The sequence below is a fragment of the Ranitomeya variabilis genome, chromosome 4, assembly GCF_051348905.1.
Source record: "Ranitomeya variabilis isolate aRanVar5 chromosome 4, aRanVar5.hap1, whole genome shotgun sequence".
Classification (NCBI taxonomy): Eukaryota; Metazoa; Chordata; class Amphibia; order Anura; family Dendrobatidae; genus Ranitomeya; species Ranitomeya variabilis.
This window is the reverse complement of record NC_135235.1, coordinates 46,602,614-46,627,995: the sequence shown is the minus strand read 5'-3', so window position 1 is coordinate 46,627,995 and position 25,382 is coordinate 46,602,614. Positions and strand designations below refer to the sequence as shown.

The following is a 25,382-nucleotide window of genomic DNA, read 5'->3' as shown; positions in this document are numbered from 1 at the left end:
TATGAAACCAGTCCGACACTATCAGCGCTGTGACGGTGATGGGCAAGGCAGGTGCACACCCAAAACTAAATTTATTCAAAATTTTCCAGGAAAAGCAACAGCACAACATAGTTCTGAAAAAAAGTCCCATATTTGGGGAATACAAGTATTTACTAAAACAGATTTTTAGTTTTAGTAAATAATGTTTGTTAGGCAATCCCTGGAGTGTTGCAGATGTCGAACAGCCCCGGCAACTAGAACACAGTATTTGAGCACGCCGAAGATACTCTGTTAGCACCCTATCCGAGCACGTTCGGTCAACACCACTCTTTATCAAATTAAGCATTACAAAGACGGGTAACACCTCTAAATGTTACATTTAGCCTGGTGCTAGACAGCGACTTTGACCACTACACAGGTCCCGCTCTCTAACACTACACTGCAGCATAACGCATGTCACATTGCAAGCCACAATCTACTGAGACAAGTTGCAAAAAAAATAAATAAATAAAATCGGGTTATGATTTTTTGAGACTTGCTTGTTGCGGTTACAGTACCATGAGGGTCCAAATGCACACTCATTCACAGCCATTATCCTTCAATGTAGCAGTGGCTCAAACTTATCTTTGTCCGTGGGACCTGTGTCACACCAAAGTCTCTGTCTAATCCCAACCTTACGCTGGCTGCACAAAATATCTTACCAGTCAGCATTTTGTGCCTTTTGGCTCCGAAGATACAAATTGACTGTAAATATATACGGTATAATATCATTTATGTAAACTATAAAGTAACATCCAAAAAGAAAACCAAACTAAATAGCATTTAAAAATAAAAATACTTTTTACTAAGCTTAGAGGAAAAAAACAAAACGGTAACCAAGTTTGAAAAACTTTCATGTACATTAGAGAATACATAAAGTTCACATTAGGATTTAGATGTTAAAAAAAAAAAAAAAAAAAAACATCCTAAAGCCGTTAATTAAATAAATATTTTTACTAATTGAAACTACAGTTTCCTTTGGTAGAGATTTCAGAAAAGAAACATTTTGTGCAGAAAGAAACTTTGCTGTAATTTAAGATTTGTTGACATAAGAACTTAATGATGCTCTTTGACAGATTTTTTTTTTTTTTTTTCAGGCTTAGATTAAATACTTTCGTCTCAGTGTTAGGTTTCATAGCTTTAGTCTATTACCTGTAAACTACGCAGCAGCAAGATACTTTTTTTTGTAAGTAGAATTTTAATAAATTAAGTTTGTGTTTGTTTTGCTGTTCCTACACCCTTTCTTTAAAATAACAGAGCAGGTTTATTTCTGGATTTAGAGTCCTTGAGAACCCCATATGTCAGCTCTGTGACAAGGCTCCATGTCTGGATGATGACTATCCTTCACAGATGACCAGAAAATGCATCTCGCTGTCAGGATTGCAGCCACTGTAGGGAGTCTCCAGGGGAGCCGGACAGGATGTTTATAGACATAGTGAAACTGGAGAACAGCTGTGTTCAGATCCTCTTATCTAAAAAGGAAGGGAAAAAAATAGGTAATATATGTGTGGTCATGCATTAACAGTCACAGAAACACACAGCTCACCATATACATCCAAACAAATCAATTATTCAGAACACTCCTGGGAACAATAAGGCAAAGTCTACAATCACAATGGAACAGCAACTTTTTTTTTAATCTAGAATTCTAGATATAAAATGCCAAGTAGGTTCCTTAATAGATATGAACAAATCGATTGGTAATGAACCACATGGTTTTTGTTTTTTTTTTGGTTTCCAGGAAATTTCAGATTCTGGTGAACCCAACATTTTAATAAAGACAACTTCAAAATGTGTGCGTATTGAATCCTTAAATCTAAGGATTCAATACAGCAAACTGATGGCTAGTCAGCTGCCATTTTACTGGATTCTTTTGAGGGCCGGGAAGGGGTTAAAAAAAAAAACCATTATATACACCTATCATAGGCCTCTCCCTACTCACTTGTTCGCCATCGGATCTTCTGGCGCTGTAGAAGCCACATTGAGTCACAATGCATTTCGCAGATGTTAATGACATGCGTTGTGCCCCATGTGACTGCATGAGGCCTTGCCACTAGGGATGAGCAGATGCATGGAAGTTTGGGTTCTGGTACCTCATCTGGGCTTTATTCCAAAGTTTGGTTCGGGTACAAGAAGTTACCTGAACCCCATTGAAAACATTGGCAACCCAAACTTTTGAGCTGGAAAATATTCTCAGTGCAACTGACTCCCCCCAGGACTCCAAAACAGCGCAACTGACTCCCCCCAGGACTCTGAACAGTGCAACGGATTTCCGGGAGAAGTCAGTGTTGGGCATTTAGCGCCGGACACTAACTGTCCGGTACGAACCCCTAACTTTTAAGTTCGGGTTCACTCATTTCTACTTGCCAGTGCCAGAGCTGAGGCAATAGAAGAGGACCTAGCAGAGAGCTGAGATGGCAGAACATATTCAACTTCTTTTTGAGACTCAGGGCAATTTCAATTCAGACCAAGTTTATTCGAAATAGATAGAATACGGCCAGTACAAGAGAGGTGGCACAAAACAAAATTTCAGGAGATTTGCTCATCTCTACATGTTAATACTATTTTTTTTTTTTACGGGTAAGGCCATGTTTACCGGCAGACATACGGTATGTTTACAAGTATGGAATGACATACCATAGGTGTACCTGTGCTGTTTCACAGGGACCCAAGAGGTAAGGGCCACTATAATAATAATAATAATAATAATTTTTATTTATATAGCGCCAACATATTCCGCAGCGCTTTACAACTTATAGAGGGGACTTGTACAGACAATAGACATTACAGCATAACAGAAATCACAGTTCAAAACAGATACCAGGAGGAATGAGGGCCCTGCTCGCGAGCTTACAAACTATGAGGAAAAGGGGAGACACGAGAGGTGGATGGTAACAATTGCTTTAGTTATTTGGACCAGCCATAGTGTAAGGCTCTACCACCTCCATAAGTAGCAGATATCACAGATACATTATTGGACTGCAAAGGGTCCATATACTGTTCTTGCACGGGGGCCTGCTTTGGTCTGTGTCTGCCCCTGTTAACAAGGACCTGTTGTGTTATTTAGATCTCTGCATCATTCAATTTCGCTGCTATCCCTCCTAGAAATAGCTGAATACATTAACATTGAGGTACCACCATTTCAAAATCAAAGAATGCATGTAAAGACACATCAGTAGGGAAAGTAGACGCAACATAGTTCAGTTCATGTTCCTCAACAGATTTGCGCAGTCTTGTAAATATACAGAGCTGTTCCTGTTTCAGTAAATTACTCTGTTTCAACTTGCATATGAAAATGATGATCATTCTCACCTTTTGTATAATTGGTTACTCATACACCTGACTAGAATGCTATATCCCTGACTTTGTGCACCCAGAAGTGATGCCGTTTTGAAGGCAAACGGTGATCACCCCAAATACGGATTTGATTTAGATTTCTCTTTTATTCATTGACGTTTCAATTTGTTGATAAAAATAAACTATTATCACTTTTATTTTCGAAAGCATCTTACTTTGCAGCACTTTTTCCACACCGACCTAAAACTTTTACGCAGTCCTGTATGTTCTGGCAGCACATGGAGAACACAGTAGAGAGTGGAAGCGATGTAGGGCGTCTGAAATCTGCCTGCGGTTGTGACAAAAGCAGCACAGCTGTGTACAGCAGAAACTGATGAGGACGGCTTGGGAACATAAATTGCACATCCAGCATTGTTTCAGGTTTTTTCTTAGAATCTATATTGGAAATCGGTCCTTTTTCCCCCCACATACAAGAAAAAGAAAAAGGGCTTTAGATAACACATTCTGTGCCTTCAGGATCCAGAGATGTAAATCTGCTGCAGTATCATATGTTATATGGATACAATTCCAATGGAACTTTTACAGCAACTTTATTCCATAATACCAGATAAACAGAACATACATAAAGCAATTCGCAAAAGTTTAATAAAAGATGTTGCCTCATCGGGACAACGCCTTGCCATGTGCCCTGCTGGTCTCTTATCCACATTGCTTCACTACGACTCATACAATATTTCTCCACATACTAAATGATATTCATTTACTAAGTTACGTAATTTATATTTCTGATCTACAACAAGCTATAACTAACCGTATCAAATGTTTTTTTTCTAAATTGTTGGCATATAGCTTTAAATAATAAACACTATTCATTCTTTGGTTTAATTTATTTCTAGGTTTCCATGCTATGATATTTAAATGAGACCTGTCACTTGATTCATGTTGTCCAAACTACAGGCAGCATAAATCGAAGTCTGGCTGCCCGATTGCAGCAAGGTACCATATATTCTTTTCTGAAAATCTCCAGAATTTCAGTGAAAATATTGTTAAAAGACCATGGCCAGAGACCAGACTAGTCCGGCGCCGCCTTGGCCCAGCTTTTCCCAGCAATTTAGGCGATTGACAGGTCTCTCCCATATATTTATTAAGCTTTAATTATATTTATACAGTGCTTCAGAGAGAAAAAAATATACGGTATATGTGGCTGTTGTCATGCTCGGGATGGATAAGTCCGGCGGGCAGCACAACATATACAAACAGCGGGATAGAAAAAGGGAGAGGAAGGAGAGGAAGGACCTAACAGTATGGAACGGGGGATGGGTCACCTCCTAATAACAATCTGTGCCTATCCCTAAGATCCCCTAACACCCTATGCGGGTCCTTCCCCCGCCACCGTCACGTGCCTCGTCTCTAGTTGTCACCTCACTATACCCTGGCTAGTGCACTAGCCTCACCACTGTAGATGGTATCAACACAGGGAAAGTGACAAGCATGAGACACATAAGGAAAGGGAAAACGATAATTAGCTCCAGCCTCTGCTGCCAAGCTCCAAACAGCAGAGGATACGGAACCAGGAACCCGAACGCCACAGAAGCAGCAGATACACTGCTGGAAAGGAAAAAAAGCAACATTTAAATTATAGCAGTACCAGAGCTGTCACAAATCCAAAAATTAATTGTGACAGTAACCCCCTTTCAATGAGTGTTAAGACTTCACCGGAAAGGACGTATGGTAAAGATGCCTCAACCCACTAGGAGTCACTCCGCAGTCACCTGATCCTCAGGTTTACAGCAAACGCAGCCGGATGACAACGGAAATAATATAGGCTCCGGAGGCGCAACAAGTCTCCAGAGCAACGACCTGTGGAATATGTTATGGGCCTGCATTACTGTGGGTACTTCCAACTGAAAGGTCCTAGGGCCGAGGACAGCCAACACCCGATATGGTGTATCCATACACCCTAGAACTCCAGGTCCCAGATGCGTACTTGCACTTAATGTTTTTAGTGGACACCTATGTATTCATTCACACACAGGTCCGGACATGAATGATTATTTCCACATGTACATTTGTCAACAGATGATAATCTCCTTGAGGAACAGACAACAGAGGCATCCCCCTGTTCACCAAACTCATACCCTCACTATGTTCACAGGGAACCACTACCCTCCCCTGATCCCTCCTCCTTAGAGGACCCGGAGACTCAGATTTTACTTGTGGTGACGGTTGAGTCTTGCCCCTACTCCCACCTTAGCTGCCTCCATCGGAGAAGAAGGGGTAGATTTGAGAAGGACGGCAGAGACCGTAGTTCCAAGGCAACAGTCTTTACAAAGACTTGTCCCAACTACCTCCATAGACCGCCAATCTATGACCGGATGGTGTCTCTTCCTCCACACGACCATAGGAACGCGGCTTTTGTGATGGAGTACATACTTTGGCACGAGCTGGGCAGACATTGATGCAATGATCAGTCAGACCACAGAAAAAACATGCCCCGTCCCATGGTGAACCGCAGGCAACCTAGTTTGAGAGGAGACTCCTCCCACCTGCATGGGTTTGTCCATCTGCACAAGTGTGTCCTCCTCCCTAGAAAGAGCAACAGGGGTAGATTTGGTGTGTGCCTCTCCCTGAGGTGGCAATCCATCCAGATAGCAAGGGCCATGGCAGCCTCCAACGAGCCAGAAGTAGCATACTGCACCAGAGTATCCTGAAGCCTAACTGACAGACCCTGACAAAAAATGGCTCCTAAGAGCAGGGTCATTCCAATGAGTGTCAGTGGCCCATCTCCAAAACTCTGAGCAGTACTCATCAGCCAGCCGGCCCCCCTGCTTGATCTTATGGAGTCGAGACTGAGCCACGGAGACGCCACTAAGATATCCATACACCAGCGCCAATGCCGCAAAAAACTTGTCCACCGACTGCAAAGATGGTGAATCGGTCATCAGGGAGAAGGCCCAGGATTGGGGATCACCCTTGAGAAGGGAGACTATAATCCCCACATGATGTTCCTCAGTCGCTGAGGAACAAGGATGAAGCCTGAAATATAATTTACAGGCTTCTTTGAAGACTATAAATGTATCTCTTCCTCCAGAGAACCTGTCAGGGAGAGATCTTTTGGGTTCCGGTTGAGCCTGGACATGAGATGAGACCAAGAATCCAAACACCTGCTGAAGCTGCTGCACCATTTGAGACTGCAACTCCGTAACCTCATCCGTGAAGGTCTGGATCAGGTGAGCAAAAGCTTCTGCTTGAGCCATAGGTTCACCAGAAAAATAGTTTGGTTGATAATAATAGTTTTGATGGGTAAGTTTGGCGAACAGTACAACATAAACAATGGGATGGAAAAAGGGAGAGGAAGGCCCTAACAGTAGGGAGCGAGAGAAGGGAACCTCCTAACAACAACCTGTGTCTATCCCTAAGCACCTCTAACGCCCTATGTGGGTCTTCTCCCCCCCCCCGCCACGTGCCTTGTTCCTAGTGGTCACTTTCATACCCTGGCTAGTGTTCTTGCTGGTAAAGACGCTAGCCTCACTACTGCAGATGGTATCAATACAGGGAAAGTGAAAAGCATGAGACAGACAAGGAAAGGGAAAACGATACTTTGCTCCAGCCTCTGCTGCCAAGCTTTAAACAGCAGAAGATACGGCACCAGGAACCCGAACTCCACAGAAGCAGCAGATACACCAGAGAGCTGCAAAACTCCTAGGCTGGTCTTCATAGAATAACTCTATAACGAACATTCAGCTGATGTGTCATGTGACTATTTAAAGTATGGTGGGAGTGGTCAACACCCACATCAGCTGACCAGCAACAAAGCAGCTACCAGCCAGGAAACTGACATTAACCCTTGCTGGCCCAAAAGGAAAAAAGCAACATTTAAATTATAGCAGAACCCGAGCTATCACAAATTTAAAAATGAATCATGACAGCCGCAATCATAAATCCAGGCTGCGACTCGATTCATCATACATCCAGGCTCCTGTAGCAGATTCAGGTTTGGGCAACATGAATCAGATACAGGTTCCCTTTAATTTCTCCTGTATACATAAACAACAACAGGCGCTTTCGTGGGACTCTGTCACCAGCAAAGTAAGTACACCAGCCTCATCAGGTCCGAGAGATCTATTTAATAGTGTACGCAGGCTGTATTGTGAAATCTGGTGACAAATCCTATTAATACTAGTTCTATGAAAGCATCTGTTTTTTCCCCCACTATAGAACATTCATGAGGCTTCAGTCTCACATTTTTCGCCGCATGTACACTACACCTCTAACCACCACCCAAACATGACACACAGCGCTGCCATTTAAGATTCCTGTGTGATGACAACGAGGAAGCGTGTGTATTTGGCAATGAAAATCGCCATAAGGTTTTTGAGTCATCTTTACAAAGAAAATGTTCAGCTTCATAGTACAAAACGTAAACTAGCCATAGATAATAACAATGATGCAAGCTTAAAGGGTTAGCTTCATATTAAAAAGAATAAGATGAGAACAATTGTGGATAAATTCAGTCCGTTCCTGTGGTTTTTTTTGCCACAAGGACCAGCAAGTGCTGCTGTCTGGGGGCGATGGCTGAACATGGTGCAAGTCATACAACGAGGCCGGGATCTTGGCAGTGAACCTGTGGACTATCTGCCGATGAGCGAACCCATGCGCTGGGCGCTTGTTCAGACCAGCAGCATGACGACACTACTGGCCGTGACTGTCAGACAACCGGAAGCTCCAGCACGTGAACACAGATAAATTGGCACCTAATGGAGCCGCAACTCCTGATTTAACATCCTTAGACTACGATCACACGTTGCATGTTTGGCGCTTTTTTTATGACAATTTTAAGCTGCATTTAAGCTGCTTACAAAAAGCAGGTTTTGCTTAGTTTTTGTTGATAAAGGTTAGTGCATAAAAAAAAATCTAATTCAACTTCATAAAGTTTTGTCGCCAAAAATGCAGCAAAACCATTTTTGCACTACCAATGCCTTCAGTGGATTAAAAACGCTTAAAAACCACTGACATGCCGCATTTTGCAAAAACACAGCTCTTTGACAAACAGTCAGGGGGGAAAAAAAACAAAACAAGGTGCATGCATGAGATTTCTGTAATCTCAGTCTTTGCAGGCACTGTGAAATGCAGCTGAAAAATTTGCATTAAAAAAGCGCTGCAAAAAAATGCTGCAAAGACCACATGTGAACTCGGCCACACGGTTTTTGCACCACAATGCAGCAAAAAATGATACCTGTGTTTTTTTGCACTTATTGTTTCCTATGGAAAAAAAAAAAAAAAAAAAAAAACACCGCTGAAAGAACAACAGTTTTCCAAATCCATCAGGAAAATAAAACCAGTGAGTGTGCATGAGGTTTCTGAAATCTCAAACTTTGCTGAGACTGTAAGGCTGTGTGCACACGTTGCGGATTTCCTGCGGATCCGCAGCGTTTTCTTCCGTGCAGAAATGCTGCAGATCCGCAAGTGATTTATAGTACAATGTAAATCAATGGGGAAAAAAACCACTGTGCTAATGGTGTGGAAAATTCCGCGCAGAAACGCTGTGGATTAAAGGAAGTAGCATGTCATTTATTTTTTGCGGATCTGCAGCGTTTTTGTACCCATTCCATTATAGAAATCCGCAGGGGTAAAAAACGCAAGAAATCCGCACCGCAGTAAATCCACTGAAAATAGGCATAAAAAAACGCATCAAACCTGCACCTGCGTTTTCTGCCAAGAGATGCAGAATCCGCACAAAACATTCCAGAGGCAAATCCGCAACATGTGCACATAGCCTAAAAAGCAGATTAAAATTTGCATTAAAAAAAACACTGCAGGAAAGCAATAAGTGTAAAAAAAAAAAAAGTCGCAAAATTGCAGGTATCAGGTTTTGCTGTGTTTCTGGTGCAAAAACCTAAGGAAGTTGCATCATTGTTTTTCTTTTTTGACGCACTAAGCTTTATCAGCATGCACAAGAGACAATAACAATTCAGCAAAACCTGCTTTTTGTAAGCAGCTTCTTTACTGCCAAGAGAGGTTTTTCCTGCAGAAAAAAAAAAAACGCAAAAAGATGCAGCGTATGAACATAGCCTAAGACTAGCCACAAACATAAATGGCTGATCTCCGACACTCCCTTACACAAGAGCGATCCTGTGTTCTCTATGAGAAAGTCCCTGACTGACAAGTAAGCCGATGGCTTATCTCAACGTTTGTGGCTAAAAATCTATTCATCTGAATGGGATCAGTTTTGATTACATTTAGAGTTCTGCAAGTCCCATTCAGATAAATGACACACAGAAATCTCTCAAGAAAAGTCAGTTGTGCGTGAAGTCACCCTACATAAGGCCGCATTAAGACACCTATTGATCATGTACGAGCTGTATGTGTTTTTACAGTCATGTTTTTTCATGATCAAGTAATTCGAAAAAAAAAAAAGAATAAAAAGTGAATTTTTTTTTAAAAAAAAATTAAAATCACACAAATGTCATCCGTGTGCGGTCCATTTTTAACATTGCAGTGGGTAGGTGAATCTTTGCAATTTATTTTTTTTTGCACACAATAAAACCACTGATGAAGCACCAATGGTAAAAACAGACACACTGACCAAAAACTGCTGAAAATTACACACGTTTTGTTTTTACGCGAAAAAAAATAAAAAAGTCTCAATAAGGCCTAAGGAGGAGCAAGAAGTAATAACTGCAAAATATTTCAAAATACCGTAACTAAAAAAGTGTTGGGGGCTGCAATGACTATAACAAGTTCTGCTGGGTTTACAAGTATCACCCGCTGATAGGCTACATGTTTGCTAAATCGGTGGCCATTTAATGGCCTGTTTACACCGTCCAACCTCAATTCAATTCTTGCAGAATGAGAATTAGTACAATCATTCTGTGCACAGAGTATCGTATTGTCAGCAGCACATGTTCTGTTTAGACAGACAATGTGCTGCCGAGAAGGAGGATTGTTACATTTGCTTAATATTAATCGCACGGGATGATCGAGCGTTTTGCTTTAGAAGGCCGGAGAGTTGGATCCTATGAACGCTTGTTCTCCCAGATGCAAAGTCTTGTAGTAAACATACACTAGGCCGGCTGTCATTCAGCGTATGATCAGTCAAACTATGAATGCACAGAAATAAAGCAACACAATCTAAGAGAAACGATAAACACACAACGTGGCAATCATTCATTAAAAATATTAAAACTGTACACAAAAATAAAAAACAAAACACTACATTAAGCAAATTAGACATCACATACTACTACAAAATATCAGCATTAAATACACTGGGAGACAAAGAAAGCGGAAAAAAAAAAGTTGCAGTGGGAGCAGCACAAGAAATGATTGATGACAGCGCTTCCAAACCACTGGGGACTAGGCAAGGACGCAATCAATATTAAGAAGGAACATAATTAGACGTCCTAATCAGCAACAATCTCACCCCCACCTTCTATATAACGTGACTGATCAGTCTGCTTTTTCTGGATTCACACGAGAAGGCAGAAACGCAATTTTAAGGCTTAAAGGGGTATTCCCATCTCCAAGATCCTATGCAAATATGTAGGTGTAATAACAGTAACAATACTAGCAAATAACTAAATTAGAAATGTAGTATAGTTCTTCTAATTAGCTATGTCTCGTACCCCAAGTGTAGGGCATTGCAGCAGCTTAGTTATCCATGGTTACGACACTCATTTAGTGAGCGTTAGTGGTCGTAATCATGGCTACTTAAGGCCCTACACATGAGGGAAATTACATAGTGAATCAGAAGAACTAGACTACATTTCTAATTGGAGGTATTTACTAATATTATAATTATTACACCTCTACTATAGGACCACAAATACCCATGGGTGGTGCCAAGGAGTTGGGATTTTCTCCAGTACAAGTGACGCTTCTAGGGAAGAATATGTCCATAATACGGCCTTGTTAATTTCTGCATATTAAATAAGAACTAAACCTGATTTTTTAAGGCAAGTTGTTACATTGGAGAGGTTCTAGGAAAAAAATAAATATAAGACACAGAAAGACAACTATTAATAAGTGGAATTATACAAATCTGCATCTGAATGAGGGAAGGAATTTGCTGTAAATTGAATGCAGAATCATTCAGGTGATTTATACTCATGAGGTAGCAGCAGGGTATGGTCCAGGGAAAAAGGCTGAAGCTTGTCATAAGTTTATAGGGCTATAAACAGGATTTCACAATATAAAGCAGCTTCTAGGGGGGGGGGGGACACGCTCACCTCACCCACTAACTGACCCCATTATATGTACATACAGCCATACGGGGTAAGCAGGACTCCCAACATCTCTCCCAAGAGCCTTTATAGGAATTACACTACTTCACAATCCTAGAAAGCTACACTATATGGACAAAGGCACCGGAACACACATCGGAATCACTGAATATGGGCTTTTCATTTTAGTCCCACAGGTGTATAAAATACAGCCCCTCGCCATGTCATCTGATCTTACTAAAATATGTGAAAGGAAACCTCTTAAAGAGCTTGGATACCAAGATGCCACCACTGTAAAAAGTTAAATTGTTAAATGTATTCCTTCCATAATACTAATGAAGTATGGAAGTGTTTAGAAACCACATCAACTTGACTATAAAGCGAAGAAGGATTTTTTTTTCCCCAATGTGGAGCTTACTCTTTGCCACATGGTTTTTTTTTGCCTTCCTCTGGATCAACATGTTAGGGCATGTTAGGTTAGGCTATGGGTTGAACTAGATAGACTTAAAGTCTTCCTTCAACCTTAATAACTATGTTACCATGAGAACACGTTAAGTTACAGAGCAGGAATCACTGAGGAGCAGCGGCAGAAAAGTCACCACCGCTCTTCTGACGCCATAGCTGTCCCGACCTCCTATGGAATTAACATCAGCACATAATCAGTGCTCCCATCAGGAGCTTTATGACTTGGGGTTCCATGGCCAAGTAGCTGCAAGCAGCCTTACCAGGGCTGTGGAGTCGGAGTTAGTTTTGGTTGGAGTCGGAGTCGGTAGAAATGTACCGACTTCAGCTTTAAAAAAAATGTATTAATATTTCTTAATTGAACTTTCATATGAATTTTATAAATGTTACTCAAATATATATGTTCTATCAAACTATGAACAACGGTGATAAGCAGTTCTGCTGGAGATAGAGACATTTCTTACTTCTTGTGTGTCACTGCTCTCCACTGCCCTTATCTAATCTTATACTTGGTTAACCTCATGCAGCCCCAACCCCCCTACTTACAATGTATGAAACTGAAAGTGAAAATGTGTTGCAAATTCTTAGTAGTAAAGCTCCTCCTCTAGACTAGATGTTTACTAGGTGTGCGTCTTCCAAGCATCTCACAGCTGCTACTCAGAAGAGGAAGACTGTAAGAAGTATTATCCTTTCAACAAACTTTGCATCAGTTAACTGTGAGTACATGAGGAATAACAGTATTACCGACCACTATATCAGTTGTAAGACGTGGCAATAATTTTGTACAATTGTTTTTAGGAAAAACAATTGTCATTTGGATTGTGAATGCAGAATTAAAAACCTGAGAATGTCAAAGAAGCGTCACATTAAATCAGCTGTATTTGAACATTTCACCATCACTCAAGATAGAAAACATTATGTCTGTCAGCGTACGACAAATGATCCAGACGAAAACAAATGCTGCGAAGCCAAGATCAGTGCATATTCAGGCAAAGATAAAAATGCTCCTACCAGAGCTTCTAATCTAAAGAAACATTTACAGCGCTTTCATCCAGAAGTACTGAAAGCAGTGGATGAGAAAGACTGCATCCAAACCAATGAACCAGTGCCCAGCTCTTCCAGCCAAACAAAGGAGCAGAGAACTTTGCAGCCATCAGTTGCAAGATATTTTGTCAGTGACAAAGTTACTGTGACAATGACAGTAGATGCATTTAAAAAACAGATCATAGAGCTTGTTGTACAGGATAGTGTGCCTATTTCATTATTTTCACGACCAGCTTTTGTGTGTCTGAATGGGGAAATGGCCTGCAAGCTTGGTGTTTCTCTGGAGAGAGAGAGTATTAGAAAATTAGTAATCGAAGAAGCTTTAAAACAAAAGGAAGAACTTAAAAAAACTCAAGGGACGCTTTCTGTTTCTTAAAATGGATGCCTGCACACGTCACAGAGTGAAATATTTTGCCATCAATGTCCGATTTGTTTGTGACAAAAATGAAATGGTTACCAAGACATTGGCAGTAAAAGACACCAAAGCTCATCACACCAGTGAGTTTCTCCAGGTCTTGGTGGAAAAGGTTCTGCAAGACTATGAACTTAAAAAAGAGCAAGTTCTTTCTGTCGTAACTGAATGCTTCAAATATGATAAGTACTATTAAGCTAATGAATGAGAGTAATGATGGTGACCAGCAGCTAGAAGAACATTCTGGGTCCACAGACACAGAAATGTTTGAAATAGAGGAACACAGTATTGCAACTGGGGAGCAAACTGAAGTTGCTTCAGATGCACAGCAACATGATAGTTTAGATGATCTTGTTGAAACTGTGTTAATACGTTCTTTCATTCATCACATGCGCTGTGTTGTGCATACGCTACAGCTGGCTATAAGAGACAGTCTGCAAGAAGGACATGCTGCTGCACTGATTGGCAAGGTGAGAAAATTGGCTACTGTTGCCAGAACCCCTAAAGTTGACTCAATTTTGAAGAGACGTGCTGGAAAAGGGGCAATTATTGATCAAGCCACACAATGGGGCAGTACTTACTTAATGATTCAGCGCTTGGTTGAACTGAAAACCTTTCTTGTAGACATGGCTAACCCTCAACTGACGCTAAATGAAAGTCAGTGGAATCAGGTGACTGAGGTGGAAAATTGCTAGAGCACCCATTTACAGTGACTAAAAAATTACAAGCAGAGGACTTAACTCCAGGTATTTTCTTAAAAGAGTGGAAGAACCTGATGTTTCGCCTGTCCCAAAGAGGAGGGTTAATTGCAAGTGGCATTGCTACATCAATGAAACGGAGAGAGGAGCTACTATTACAAAATAACATTCTTTTGGCAGCTGTTTATGTAGATCCAATGCATCGGATTCTTCTAGATGATCAACAGCTAACTAAAGGAAAAGAAGCTCTGTTTGAAATAGCAGTAAGGATGAAAGGGTTGCAGAACAGTCAGGAGGAACAAGAAGAATTTGGTCGTCCTGCCACATCTTCACCCTCATCAACTGATGAAGAATTTAATTTCGAAAAATATTTGGATCACAAGGACCGTGCAAAGCGTTCCCGCATAGAAGAAGAGTCATCCCCAACAAAGAACACAGCCAGTACATTTCAGCAGAATTTTTCATGTGCACTAAAAGAAATTGAGAAATTTGACCGTTCATCAAAAATAACAGTGCAACAAGCGATTCCTCTGTATCCTGACATTGTCAGAGATGTTGCCCGAGTGGTTACTGCTTTGCCACCAACCCAAGTTAGTGTAGAGAGGTTGTTCTCTGCTCTCAAAATAATTAGATCAGATTTGAGGGCATCCATGAAGGAGCATCTGACAGAGGCAATACTTTTTCTGAGGACAAATGTATAGATTTCTTCTTATTAACTGCATAACAGTGTTTATTGCATATTTACTTACAAGAGTTTAGAAAAGTTTAGAAAAGTTATTTGCTATATTCTAATTGTATTCTAATAAATATAGTTTTTGCTCTAAGCGGTCTGATTACTTATATGATGGTGAGAAACTGAATAAGCACAATGTTAATATTTTACAACAGTAAATTTATTGTTACGAATTGGCCATTTATGAAGGAGTCGGAGCCGGAACCTGATAAAATCCAGGAGTCGGAGTCGCAACTGTGGCTTACCGACTCCACAGCCCTGAGCCTTACATCACCAAGCTCAATGCCAAGCGCTGGATGGGGTGGTATTAAGCCACGGATACGTGTGACACGTGGAGTGACAAATGACACTTCTATAGATGGCATCTCATGGATGAGTCTGGGTTTGGTTAATGGCAGGAGAACGTTACCTGCCTGACTGCAATAGCTGTAAAGTTTGGTGTGCAGCTGCTTTTTTCAGGACTTGGCCTCGGCCTCTTAAGAGATCTAAATACTTCAGCATACAAGACATTTGGGGCAATTAAAGATTCCAACTTTGTGGGAGCAGTTTGGGATGGCTTTTTCCTGTTCCCAGTGACTGAGCCCCAGCGCACTAAATCATTGCTCATAAAGACATGGCTGGACACGTTTGGTGTGAATGAACTGGACTGGTCGCACAGAATCCGAACCTCAACCCAACTGAACACATTTAATGGGGTCTGCGGACCAGGCCCTTTGGTCCAACATTAGTGTCTGACCTCACAAATGCTCTTCTGGATGAATGGGAAAAAATATCCAGGACCCCTCCAAAATCTTGTAGAAAGTCTTCCCAGAAGAGTGGAAGCTGTTCTAGCTGAAAATGTAGAACTCCATATTAATGTCTAAGGCTGTATAATGGGAGGTCAGTAAGGATGTGATATGTAGGATTCTCCATACTTTGTTCACACACAATCGTGGCACTTAGTCCATCTCTCCATCATATTCTGCCCTATCTAACAGGTTTTCTTTATAAATTGTGTGCACAAGGTTAAAATGCAATAAGAATTAATCAGTTACCGTTTATAGTGTCAACACATTAACAACCTCCCATATATGCGACATTAAAGGGATCTTTAGACCTACACCTTAATTTTAAAGTGCTGCGGAATAGGTTGGTGCTATATCAATACAATTATTACCCCATATTGAAGGCTGCAATGTATCCCTGTGTATAGGCTTATAGTGGAAAATATTGCAAGTTGGTTCCCATTGTAACATTTTTAAATGCATACATGCAGCAGCAGACCACGCAGCCATTATGGGGGTTGCGAGTCGGAAAGGCTTGGTGCTGAATAGCATTACCCCTCTCCAAATCCCCACTTCATCTCTCAATTTTAATGGCATCGGCATCCTAAGAATGCACATGCCATGGAATTCAATGGTGGAACAGAAACGCACCCGCGCTCCGCCCCACCATTCAGCCTGTGAGTCAGAGTCCCAGAGCAGGAGGCGCCATGACATCACTAGATCACACCTACTGCGCGGAGTCTCAGTCCACACAACGAACAGACGGGAGCTCAGTTGGGGGTTCTTGGACCTCACTGAGTGGTGAGGCGTTGGGGCTCCTATATTGTGTGTGGAAAAAGAAAAAATCTCCAGCATGGATCTTCTAAAAGTCAATTTATTAGAAACACTTTAAAATGCAAACATTTGCAAAAAGGAGAGATGGGGGTCCCAGGTGGTCAACGCCGACGCGTTTCGACCATCAGGTCTTAGTCATGGCAAATGACTTGTGAAAATGAAAATGTTTGCATTTTAAAGTGTTTCTAATAAATTGACTTTTAGAAGATCCATGCTGGAGATTTTTTCTTTTTCATTGCTGGCTCTGGACTACGCCCTTGACCAAGGCGGCTCCGTGCGTGGACATCATTGCACTGTTGAGGGATTGGTGAGCTGACTTATTTTCTTCCCATTTTTTCCTTTTTCCCTATTTTTGTATATTGTGTGTGGGACGCACAGTAATGTGTTGGGGGGTTACGATAAAACTATTTAGAGCACTGCAGGGGCATCATACTCTGAGGGCAATGAAAGAGGCATCGAAGTGAGAACACTAAAGGGCATCAATTGGGACAACATAGGGCTACAATTACTGGGTAAGCATCCCAATACTTATCCCCTCTACCGGTGTTTAAAAGTAGTGAGGTATTCCCCTCTGTGACTATGCCTATGCATCATGGCTGTGGAGTCTGTAAGAAAAACCTCCGACCCCTCAACTACCCCGAATCTACAGCACTGGTCACTACTGAGCATGTGCATAAAGTGCAGCACAGATTCATCTCAACTATGACTCCACAGCACTGGTCACTACTGAGCATGTACATAAAGTGCAGCACAGATTCATCTCAACTATGACTCCACAGCACTGGTCACTACTGAGCATGTACATAAAGTGCAGCACAGATTCATCTCAACTATGACTCCACAGCACTGGTCACTACTGAGCATGTACATAAAGTGCAGCACAGATTCATCTCAACTATGACTCCACAGCACTGGTCACTACTGAGCATGTACATAAAGTGCAGCACAGATTCATCTCCACTAAAAGCAGAGATCCTTAGATCAGGAACAGGACAGACATTTATGGGACATTTCATAACTTTCCCAAATTACTATGAAAAAGTTTACAGCACATCCTGCATTATCCTACTGTATCGAATATATTATATATTTTAGGAATCTGTCCATTTCATACCGACTCCACATCTCCCGCTATGCACCGTGCTCCCAACTACTCTGCTGACCATATTTATATTTTTCTTTTTTTGGAAATGGCCTAATTAGAACTATTGCAGAGTCCGACTCCCCCAACGAATAAACATCTCCAGTCTATAGCTTCACATGTTCTTGTGGCTGTTAAGCCCAGGGAAAATGTCCAGACAATAAAATCTACAAAACAGGAAAAAAAAATATTTTTTTTGAGAGAACAATGATTTAAAAAAAAAAAAAAAAAAAAAGAAAAAAAAAATTTAAAAGTTTTACCATTTAGTTCTACTTAAAATAAATATAGGCAATGCATATGCATGGTCTTTAACCCCTTCCCGACCTTTGACGCATACGCTGCGTCATGAAAGTCTGTGCCAATCCGACCTATGACGCAGCGTATGCGTCATGGAATGATCGCGTCCCTGCAGATCGGGTGAAGGGGTTAACTCCCATTTTACCCGATCTGCAGGAACAGGGGGAGTGGTGCTTCAGCCCAGGGGGGGTGGCTTCACCCCCCCGTGGCTACGATCGCTCTGATTGGCTGTTGAAAGTGAAACTTCCAATCAGAGCGATTTGTAATATTTCACCTAAAAAACTGGTGAAATATTACAATCCAGCCATGGCCGATACTGCAATATCATCGGCCATGGCTGGAAATACTTAAGTGACCCCCCCCCCACACACCCACCGATCGCCCCGCCAGTCCTCCGTTATGGGGTCCGGTCCCCTCCGTCCGCCTGCCGGCTCCCCCGTCCTCCTGTCCGCTCCCTCCTTGTTTGTATTCACCCCCCCTGTGGTCCGATCACCACCCCTGTGCTCCAATCCACCCCCCCACCACCGCTTCATACTTACCGATCCTCCCGGTGTCCGTACGTCTCCTCGCTGGGCGCCGCCATCTTCCAACATGGCGGGCGCATGCTCAGTGCGCCCGCCGAATCTGCCAGCCGGCAGATTCCTTACAAGTACATTTTGATCGCTGTGATAGAACCTATCACAGCGATCAAAATAAAAAAAATAATAAATAACCCCCCCCCCTTTATCACCCCCATAGGTAGGGACAATAATAAAATAAAGAAAATATATATATATTTTTTTTTTTTTTCGTTTTCCACTAGGGTTAGGGTTAGAACTAGGGGTAGGGTTAGGGGTAGGGTTACGGGTAGGGTTAGGGGTAGGGTTAGGGGTATGGCATGTGCGGATTTGGCTGCGGATCTGCAGCGGATTGGCCGCGGTTCCGCAGCGGATTGGCCGCGGATCCGCAGCGGATTTGGCTGCGGATCCGCAGCGGATTGGCCGCTGCGAATTCGTTGCAGTTTTCCATCAGGTTTACAGTACCATGTACACCTATGGAAAACCAAATCCGCTGTGCCCATGGTGCGGAAAATTCCGTGCAGAAACGCTGCGTTGTATTTTCCGCAGCATGTCAATTCTTTGTGCGGATTCCGCAGTGTTTTACACCTGTTCCTCAATAGGAATCCGCAGGTGAAATCCGCACAAAAAAACACTGGAAATCTGCTGCAAATCTGCAGGTAAAACGCAGTGCCTTTTACCTGCAGATTTTTCAAAAATCGTGCGGAAAAATCTCACACGAATCCGCAACGTGGGCACATAGCCTTAGGGTTAGGGTTAGGGTTGGAATTAGAGTTAGGGTTGGAAATAGGGCTAGGGTTGGAAATAGGGTTAAGATTAGGCTTGTGGTTAGGGTTACGGATAGGGTTAGGGGTGTGTTGGGGTTACAGTTGTGGTTAGGGTTGGGATTAGGGTTAGGATTAGGGTTGGAATTAGGGTTACGGGTGTGTTGCGGTTAGGGTTGTGATTAGGGTTATGGCTACGGTTGGGATTAGGATTAGGGGTGTGTTGGGGTTAGTGTTGAAGTTAGAATTGAGGGGTTTCCACTGTTTAGGCACATCAGGGGTCTCCAAACGCAACATGGCGCCACCATTGATTCCAGCCAATCTTGCGTTCAAAAAGTCAAATGGTGCTCCCTCCCTTCCAAGCCCCAACGTGCGCCCAAACAGTGGTTTACCCCCACATTTGGGGTACCAGCGTACTCAGGACAAACTGGGCAACAACTGTTGGGGTCCAATTTCTCCTGCTACCCTTGCAAAAATAAAAAATTACTTGCTAAAACATAATTTTTGAGGAAAGAACAATTATTTTTTATTTTCAGGGCTCTGCGTTGTAAACTTCTGTGAAGCACTTGGGGGTTGAATGTGCTCACCACACATCTAGATAAGTTCCTTGGGGGGTCTAGTTTCCAAAATGGGGTCACTTGTGGGGTGTTTCTACTGTTTAGGCACATCAGGGGCTCTGCAAATGCAACGTGATGCCCGCAGACCATTCCATCAAAGTCTGCATTTCAAATGTCACTACTTCCCTTCCGAGCCCTGACATGCGCCCAAACAGTGGTTTACCCCCACATATGGGGTACCAGCACACTCACAACAAACTGGGCAACAAATATTGGGGTCCAATTTCTCCTGTTACCCTTGTGAAAATAAAAAATTGCTTGCTAAAACATCTTTTTTGAGGAAAGAAAAATGATTTTTTATTTTCACGGCTCTGCGTTGTAAACTTCTGTGAAGCACTTGGGGGTTGAATGTGCTCACCACACATCTAGATAAGTTCCTTGGGGGGTCTAGTTTCCAAAATGGGGTCAATTGTGGGGGGTTTCTACTGTTTAGGCATATCAGGGGCTCTGCAAACGTAACATGATGCCCGCAGACCATTCCATCAAAGTCTGCATTCCAAAACGTCACTACTTCCCTTCCGAGCCCCGGCATATGCCCAAACAGTGGTTTACCCCCACATATGGGGTATCAGCGTACTCAGGAGAAACTGGACAACAACTTTTGGGGTCCAATTTCTCCTGTTACCCTTAGGAAAATAAAAAATTCTGGGCTAAAAAATCATTTTTGAGAAAAGAAAAATTATTTTTTATTTTCATGGCTCTGCGTTATAAACTTCTGTGAAGCACTTGGGGGTTCAAAGTGCTCACCACACATCTAGATTAGTTCCTTGGGAGGTCTAGTTTCCAAAATGGGGTCACTTGTGCGGGAGCTCCAATGTTTAGGCACACAGGGGCTCTCCAAACGTGACATGGTGTCCACTAATGATTGGAGCTAATTTTCCATTCAAAAAGCCAAATGGCGTGCCTTCCCTTCCGAGCCCTGCCGTGCGCCCAAACAGTGGTTTACCCCCACATATGGGGTATCATCGTACTCAGGACAAACTGGACAACAACATTTGGGGTCCAATTTCTCCTATTACCCTTGGGAAAATAAAAAATTCTGGGCTAAAAATCATTTTTGAGGAAAGAAAAATAATTTTTTATTTTCACGGCTCTGCGTTATAAACTTCTGTGAAGCACCTGGGGGTTATAAGTGCTCACTATGCATCTAGATAAGTTCCTTGGGGGGTCTAGTTTCCAAAATGGGGTCACTTGTGCGGGAGCTCCAATGTTTAGGCACACAGGGGCTCTCCAAACGCGACATGGTGTCCGCTAACGATTGGAGCTAATTTTCCATTCAAAAAGTCAAATGGCACGCCTCCCCTTCCGAGCCTTGCCGTGCACCCAAACAGTGGTTTACCCCCACATATGAGGTATCGGCGTACTCAGGAGAAATTGCCCAACAAATTTTAGGATCCATTTTATCCTGTTGCCCATGTGAAAATGAAAGAATTGAGGCTAAAAGAAATTTTGTGTGAAAAAAAAGTACTTTTTCATTTTTGTGGATCAATTTGTGAAGCACCTGGGGGTTTAAAGTGCTCACTATGCCTCTAGATAAGTTCCTTGGGGGGTCTAGTTTCCAAAATGGGGTCACTTGTGGAGGAGCTCCAATGTTTAGGCACACAGGGGCTTTCCAAACGCGACATGGTGTCCGCTAACGATGGAGATAATTTTCCATTCAAAAAGTCAAATGGCGCTCCTTCCCTTCCGAGCCTTACCATGTGCCCAAACAGTGGTTTACCCCCACATGTGAGGTATTGGTGTACTCAGGAGAAATTGTCCAACAAATTTTAGGATCCATTTTATCCTGTTGCCCATGTGAAAATGAAAAAATTGAGGCTAAAATAATTTTTTTGTGAAAAAAAAGTACTTTTTCATTTTTACGGAACAATTTGTGAAGCACCTGGGGGTTTAAAGTGCTCACTATGCTTCTAGATAAGTTCCTTTGGGGGTCTAGTTTCCAAAATGGGGTCACTTGTGGGGGAGCTCCAATGTTTAGGCACACGGGGGCTCTCCAAACGCGACATGGTGTCCGCTAAAGATTGGAGCCAATTTTTCATTGAAAAAGTCAAATGGCGCTCCTTCCCTTCCGAGCCCTGCCGTGCGCACAAACAGTGGTTTACCCCCACATATGAGGTATCAGCGTACTCAGGACAAATTGGACAACAATGTCCATGGTCCAGTTTCTCCTTTTACCCTTGGGAAAATAAAAAAATTGTTGCTAAAAGATCATTTTTGTGACTAAAAAGTTAAATGTTTATTTTTTCCTTCCATGTTGCTTCTGCTGTGAAACACCTGAAGGGTTAATAAACTTCTTGAATGTGGTTTTGAGCACCTTGAGGGGTGCAGTTTTTAGAATGGTGTCACTTTTGGGTATTTTCAGCCATATAGAACCCTCAAACTGACTTCAAATGTGAGGTGGTCCCTAAAAAAAATGGTTTTGTACATTTTGTTGCAAAAATGAGAAATCACTGGTCAAATTTTAACCCTTATAACTTCCTAGCAAAAAAAAAATTTGTTTCCAAAATTGTGCTGATGTAAAGTAGACATGTGGGAAATGTTATTTATTAACTATTTTGTGTCACACAACTCTCTGGTTTAACAGAATAAAAATTCAAAATGTGAAAATTGCGAAATTTTCAAAATTTTCGCCAAATTTCGGTTTTTTTCACAAATAAACTCAGAAATTATCGACCTAAATTTACCACTAACATGAAGCCCAATATGTCACGAAAAAACAATCTCAGAATCGCTAGGATCCGTTGAAGCGTTCCGGAGTTATTACCTCATAAAGGGACACTGGTCAGAATTGCAAAAAACGGCAAGGTCATTAAGGCCAAAATAGGCTGGGTCATGAAGGGGTTAAAACCAAATACTTTGTGAAAAAGAAATGCTAAATATTGTGGGAGAAAAAACCCTGCCTGTAAACTGACTGTGGAGCTTCTGTGATCAATGTTTCAGTTAATTAAACTCATTAAGAAGTCACTGATGTCAGGGGGTTTCAATCAGAAGAAGAAAAAAAGCTGCACACAATTCTTCAGTGGGATTAAAACAAAACACAATTCATAAAGGACAGATATTATATAAGGTAATAGAGTGCTCATTTGGTAATTTGGCAATAGTAAAACCTATGAAAAAAACAAAGGGCAGGAGAAGAATTGTATGACACACACGTGTACAAGAGGAAGAGGATATCCTGATACCTACTATCCATTTGCCAAGTCTTGTGCAATCATTGTTTGCTTAGCAAAATGCTTTAGATATTAGGAAAAAAAAATACTGTACCGAATCTAATATTCTGCCATTTTCTGTGGGATAATATCTGTCTGTATGGCATCAGACATCTTTTATCACAGTGCACAATCCTAGGCTGAGGGAGTGTTTAGCCGAGGCATGTGTCTTTCTGCAAGATAACAGTTAAACCCATCATATTATCTGAAGGCACCATCTGTAACCCTTATCTCTCTTCTCCTCAACTATTTTCAAAAGATTTATAATCAAGCTAAGGGTACTGTCACACAGTGCAATTTTGATCGCTACGACGGCACGATTCGTGACGTTGCAGCGTCGTATAATTATCGCTCCAGCGTCGTAGACTGCGGTCACACTTTGCAATGCACGGCGCTGGAGCGATAATTTCATGACGTATTTGCGATGTAGAAGCCGTTGGTTACTGTGCGCACATCGTATACAACCTGTGTCACACGATGCAATCATGCCGCCACAGCGGGACACTAGACGACGAAAGAAAGTTTCAAACAATCTGCTACGACGTACGATTCTCAGCGGGGATCCGGATCGCAGTAGCGTGTCAGACACAACGATATCGTAACGATATCGCTAGAACGTCACGAATCGTGCCGTCGTAGCGATCAAAATTGCACTGTGTGACAGTACCCTAAGGTTGTGCTTTGACGTGGTCATAATTCAGTTTACAATCTGATCCATCACATTGAGCTCATCCACAGATGAAGGGGAACGGTGATAGGGAAAGTGCAGAAGCCAAAAGGCCTGACCTTTTGGTGTGTGTTTGTGTGTAATAAATACATAAATATATAGACACACAAACAAAATATATTTTTTGTAATTTTTACTATCACTATCTACATAAAAAAAACAAAAAAAACTGCAGCTGTCACTCTAGCCACAACGCCCAATGATCCAATCTACTGTTGATCCATCCTGTTCTGTACAAATTACTTTTCAGTAATGTTATACAATAAAAAGGTATCTCCTCTATATACAATAGAAAACACAGGATTCACCATTCACAACAGGTGATGTCACAGCTCACCTCCTCCTCCTGTACAATGACTGATAACACCTTTATATACAGTAGAAAACACAGGATCCACCATTCACAATAGGCAATATCACAGCTCACCTCCTCCTCCTGTACAATGACTGATACCACCTCTATATACAGTAGATAACACAGGATCCACCATTCACAATAGGTGATGTCATAGCTCACCTCCTCCTGTACAATGACCGGTAGCTACTTTATATACAATAGATAACACGAGAGCCACCATTCACTATAGGTGATGTCACAGCTCACCTCCTCCTCCTGTATAATGACTGATAACACCTCTATATGGAGCAGACAACCCAGGATCAATTTCTGATGACACATTCCTCTTTTGATCGAATACCATGACGGGTTTTGTGTGTTTAGTGTCCAAATCTATACTGAGATTATTGCCGTGTTTCAAATCAAGTTACAGCTTAGCCTCTTCCATTATTACTGTAATTAACAAGATTGATGAGGGTCTGTCACCCAGCTCCCCCACCCACTGGCTGAGATCCACTCTGGCAGTGGCTGGATGCAAGCAACGTGTGTGTGTACGTGTGTGTACGTGTGTGTACGTGTGTGTACGTGTGTGTGTACGTGTGTGTGTGTGTGTGTGTGTGTGTGTGTGTGTGTGTGTGTTTTTTAGTGGCTGTCTCAAAGTCCTGACATTTATCTCTCATTCATATGAATGAAGGTAAATGTGACCTATGTAACATTTACCGTACATTCCATTAGAAATAATTCAAGTCATACTTTGAGTGTTTTGCATAGTTGCAGTTGCACTACTATATTGTGCGACTGGGGGGGAGGTTACATATATTTCCCAGTGGCTTCTAATGGAAGCCATCCTTCTTCTAATTTGAAGCTCAAATGAATAAACGACTAGGGGTTGATCTGCAGTACCCGGCAGTGACTGTCACAGAGCAGCGCTGTTCTACTCTGGGCATAGTTCGCATCCGGCTGTGATTGGAGCTGGTAACAGCTGATTGTGGGGGTGTCGGATAGCTCCTCAGTATAATTGTAGTGGAAGATCCCTTTAAATATAATAAATAGATCAACTGACTGAACAATATATATATATGTATATAAATAATTTGTAACCAAAAAAATTCAAATACAAAAATAGATCAATGGTTACATTAGTCTGTGCTAAAAACTAAGGAAAATGTGAAATATGTGAAATAGGAAATAGCATACTGGCTTATGAACTTTATGAACAAACACGAGATTTTTAGCACAAGATTTGCAA

The 25,382-nt window shown here is 41.9% G+C and overlaps 1 protein-coding gene across 2 annotated transcripts in view; it reads right to left on the bottom strand.

Moving 5' to 3' along the window:
- Nucleotides 1-802: 802 nt before the first annotated feature.
- Nucleotides 803-25,382, bottom strand: part of PWWP2B (PWWP domain containing 2B) — a 48,430-nt gene continuing 23,850 nt past the window's right edge. The window contains exon 3 of one of the 2 annotated variants that reach the window (XM_077258446.1): nucleotides 803-1,490. The gene's annotated coding sequence lies outside the window, so the exon portion shown is untranslated. The remainder of the gene's footprint in view (nucleotides 1,491-25,382) is intronic. The other variant, XR_013214455.1, reaches the window with a different exon arrangement.